At 48.1% G+C, this 4,766-nt stretch overlaps 1 long non-coding RNA gene across 1 annotated transcript; it reads left to right on the forward strand.

The window, feature by feature from the left end:
- Positions 1-141: 141 nt before the first annotated feature.
- On the forward strand, positions 142-4,088 carry LOC134736044 (uncharacterized). The gene is made up of 4 exons (XR_010119744.1): positions 142-612; positions 749-947; positions 1,068-1,240; positions 2,763-4,088. It is a non-coding gene; the product is annotated as an uncharacterized lncRNA (long non-coding RNA).
- Positions 4,089-4,766: the final 678 nt, after the last annotated feature.

Below are 4,766 nucleotides of genomic sequence, written 5' to 3' on the forward strand. Positions count from 1 at the left end.
ATGAGAAGGCAAATTTCTGACCCACTTTATTTTGTTTCGTTATTTTATTTTATTTATTTATTTATTTTTTTGAGACGGAGTCTCCCTCTGTCACCCAGGCTGGAGTGCAGTGGCGCGATCTCGGCTCACTGCAAGCTCCGCCTCCCGGGTTCACGCCATTCTCCTGCCTCAGCCTCCCGAGTAGCTGGGACTACAGGCACCTGCCACCACGCCCGGCTAATTTTTTTGTATTTTTAGTAGAGATAGGGTTTCACCGAGTTAGCCAGGATGGTCTCAATCTCTTGACCTCGTGATCTGCCCGCCTCGGCCTCCCAAAGTGCTGGGATGACAGGCGTGAGCCCCCACGCCCGGCCAGAAGAAAGGCTTTATGAGAAGAATGTTGACATTATGACAGCAAATTGTGTGCCTGCTGGCTGTCTGGGTTTAACCCACCCATCATAGCACCATGCAGCCCCCCATCAGAACGTAAGCTGCCGAGGAGAGGGACCTTTTTCTTTGCTCTGTTTGTCTCACTACAGGGACCCCAGGAAATGGAAGGGCACCTGGCCCACAGCAGCCTTCCCGATTCAGAGTCCAGAATGTTCACCATTACACCATGGAACCGTCTTCACGGTAGCTTCCTAATACGTGTTTTTTCCATCGATAAATGAATCAGGCTGGGCATGGGGGCTCCAGCCTGTCGTCTCAGCACTTTGGGAAGTGGAGGTGGGTAGATTGTGATTCTGTGTGTGTGTGTGTGTCCTTGCAGCTGGCAGGAAGGCGTTGCCCAGGGAAGAACTGGGGGAAGCAGCTTTCCCCCCACTCAGGAGAGGGCCCGCACAGGTGAGGGCCCGCACAGGTGAGCACCCACCCAGGCCGTGCAGAAGCTTGGCCTCCTGACTTGGAACCTGATGCTGGAGTGAAGAATATACCTCGTTTAGGGGGACACCCTCCTTCCCACTTCCCAGGTGAGGAAGCCCCTCGGAGAAGGTGGGACTGAAATTCAAAGCCCGCCCTGGGACCCACAGTGGGATCGCTGCTCTCCTTATGAGTCCTCCTGAACTCCCATTTTCCCTTCTCTGCAACAGTTGCCACCTGCGTGCTGGGGCGGCAAAGCATAAAGGCCGGCAGGTCCTTCCAGAACCCAGGAAGGTGGGAACCGCACCACAGTCATTGCCGGCGTAAAACCCCAGGGCCGGCAGGTGCTGTGTGCAAAGTGAACAGCTTCATGCTTCTACCCTCACCTGCAAAGGAATAATAGGTCAGCGCCTGGGACCACATTGTAAAATGCAATCTGAGCGTTCTCTGGGGAATTACGGTGCAACCTGGACAGGCTCGGGGGGGGTCCCCAGCGTGGACACTGAACCTCCTCTTTGTCATTTTCCTAAAGGTTGAAAGTAGAAATCGTCCTAAATCATAGCCACGCAATTTCTCTCCGGAAAGGACGTTTGGGTAATGAAGGGTTCACGTCTGCAAACTCTGAACTTCTTTTTTCTTTTTTTCTTTTCTTTTCTTTCTTTTTTTTTTTTTTGAGATGGAGTCTTGCACTGTTGCCCAGGCTGGAGTGCAGTGTCATGACCTCGGCTCACTGCAACCTCCGCCTCCCAGTTCAAGCGATTCTCCTGCCTCAGCCTCCCGAGTAGCTGGGATTACAGGCGTGCACCGTCATGCCTGGCTAATTTCTGTATTTTTAGTAGAGACAGGGTTTCACCTTGTTGGCCAGGCTGGTCTCGAACTCCTGACCTCAGGTGATCCACCCGCCTTGGCCTCCCAAAGTGCTGGGATGACAGGCATGAGCCACTGCACCCGGCCACCTCTGCACTTGTGTATGTCCTTTCTTTCAAGGAAAGGACACGATGGTGGAATTATTAAATAAGTCGTCTTTGAGATAAACTGGAATCATCCGTGTCTTGACAATCAGCATTTGCAGTAGAGATCATGCACAGTCAGCAGAGGGCTGCACAATGTCAGCTGTGCTCCCCCCCAAAAAACAGCCTCCACACCTGCTGCGGCCATTTCATTACATCTCAAAACAACGTCAACTTATTTAATAAATAGAAGAATTTTTAAATCAAGTGCTGAGACAGGATGTATAAGCTTTAGTATTGATTATGCGTCCCTAAAAGCGCTCTCAGTAAAAGGATCTTGCTTCCTTTTTCGCAGGTTCCTATGAGGTCATTTAATCTGTCTAACTCTTATTTTATGTCGTTCTCCCCGTTTTTATTACTTTATATGACAGTACATCTTTGTAGCCACAAACTGAATAGCGTAATTGTGTTTTTTTTCTTTTTTTTTCCTGAGACAACAATATGCTTTTTGTTCGAGGAGGTAATAATTCTTGACAAAATCTGTTTTAATGTCGTACCAGAAAAAAAAAAAAAACCCCACAAAACCCTTAACGGACATTTGTAGTCCCCATTTGATCTAAAACACTGTGATATTGTTTGTGTAATCTGCTTTTAAAGTCACCAAAAGTGCTTTGTTGTAAATACTCTGTGATAACATTTGCTTTGTTACGTATTTTAAATGAAATATAGTTATAATTTCCCTCGTGACATTTTCATTTATATATAATTTAAATGTCATGAGGGAAATTATAATTTAATTTTAAAAGATTTAAATTTATTTAATTTAATAAATAATAATATATAATAAATATAATAGAGAATAAATAAATAAATTTAAATTTAAATTTATTTATTTATTCATTATATATTTATTTAGATATTATTTATTTAAATTTATTATTTATTTTTATTTTATTTCATTGTATTTTATTTTAGAGACAGGGTCTCCTTCTGTTGCCCAGCTTGGAGTGCACCTGTGTGATCATAGCCCACTGCAGACTCCACCTCCCGGGTTCAAGCAATCCTCCTGCCTCAGCCTCCCCAGTAGCTGGGAACACAGCTGCATGTACCACCACGCCTGGCTCATATTTTTTAGACATTTTAATTTATTCAGGGTCACAAAGTTACTTTTTTTTTTCTTTTTTTTTTTTGAGACATACTCTTGCTCTGTCGCTCAGGCTGGAGTGCAATGGCGCCATCTCGGCTCACTGCAACCTCCGCCTCCCGGGTTCAAGCCATTCTCCTGCCTCAGCCTCCCGAGTAGCTGGGATTACAGGCACACGCCACCACGCCCGGCTAATTTTTGTATTTTTAGTGGAGACGTGGTTTCACCACATTGGCCAGGCTGGTCTTGAACTCCTGACCTCAGGTGATCTACCTGCCTTGGTCTCCCAAAGTGCTGGGATTACAGGCACCCGCCACCATGCCTGGCTAATGTCTGTATTTTTAGTGGAGACGCGGTTTCACCACATTGGCCAGGCTGGTCTCGAACTCCCGACCTCAAGTGATCCGCCCCCATCAGCCTCCCAAAGTGCTGGGATGACAGGTGTGAGCCACCGCGCCCGGCCACACAGTTACCTTTTTATGTGACATGCATCATGTAGATGGAAGAGAAATCAAACAGTGCCGTCTGCCATGGGGGGATTGCAGCCTGTTCCAATGTCTCATTTATTCTCTGAGTACTGGGACTCTCTGGGATGAGAAGACTGATGGTTCCTAACCCAGGCAGGGGCAATGCATGACTTTTGACGCCTGGGAGAAGTCCTTCCTTCCTGGACCGTATTCTGACACGGAGTGCGTCTCACGCTTTACCCGACGGTACCCACAGTGACCTTCACCGCGGCCACCGGCCGGGGCTGTCTTCTGGATCTTAAGCGGCTTGAGGGAACTCTCTGTCCACTTCTGGGTTGATTGAATTTTTATCATGAGAAGGCACTGCCTTTGCTCAAATGCTTTTGCTGCATTTCTGGAAGTGATCATGTGAGTTTGGCCCCTTAGCCGTGAATACAGTGCGTCACATTCACGGGTTTTCCAGAAAAGAGCTGTGTTGAGAGATAATTTACACAGCCGACAAGGTATCCACTTAAACTCTTCCAACCCGTGGCTTTCTGTATGCAGAGACTTGTGCCACCATCACCACAGTCTATTTTATTGCTTTATTTATATTTGTATTTTTTTTTTTTTTTTTTTAGAGACAGGGTCTCGCTCCTGTAGACTTGGACTGTCAGGCTCACGGGATCTTCCCTCCTCAGCTCCCCAAGTAGCCAGGAGACACGGTTTCTCCCGAGTAGGTGGGTGACGTGGTTTCTCCAGGGTAGCTGAGTTGAGTAGCTGGGTGACGCTGTTTCTCCAGAGTAGCTGGGTGACGTGGTTTCTCCAGAGTAGCTGGATTGAGTAGCTGGGTGACGCTGTTTCTCCAGGGTAGCTGGGTGACGCTGTGGATGGGTCCTGGATTTTATATCTGGGAATTTGCTGACCACACTTGCCCACTGCTTTAGTCAGAGTGTTCAAAGCAGCTACTTTTAGGCCGGGTGCGGTGGCTCACGCCTGTAATCCTGGCACTTTGGGAGGCTGAGGCGGGCGGATCATGAGGTCAGGAGATCGAGACCATCCTGGCTAACACGGTGAAACTCCGTCTCTACTAAAAATACAAAAAATTAGCCGGGCGTGGTGGCGGGCGCCTGTAGTCTCAGCTACTCGGGAGGCTGAGGCAGGAGAATGGCGTGAACCCGGGAGGCGGAGCCTGCAGTGAGTCGAGATCGCACCACTGCACTCCAGCCTGGGCGACAGAGCGAAAATCAGTCTCAAAACAAACAAACATAAACTTAAGAATTAGCCAGGTGTGGCGGTGCACACCTACAGTCCCAGCTACTCAGGAGGCTGAGGTGGGAGGATTGCTTGAGCCTGGGAGGTCGAGGCTGCAGTTAGCTGTGATCGCAC

This window comes from Symphalangus syndactylus, chromosome X (assembly GCF_028878055.3).
Source record: "Symphalangus syndactylus isolate Jambi chromosome X, NHGRI_mSymSyn1-v2.1_pri, whole genome shotgun sequence".
NCBI lineage: Eukaryota > Metazoa > Chordata > Mammalia > Primates > Hylobatidae > Symphalangus > Symphalangus syndactylus.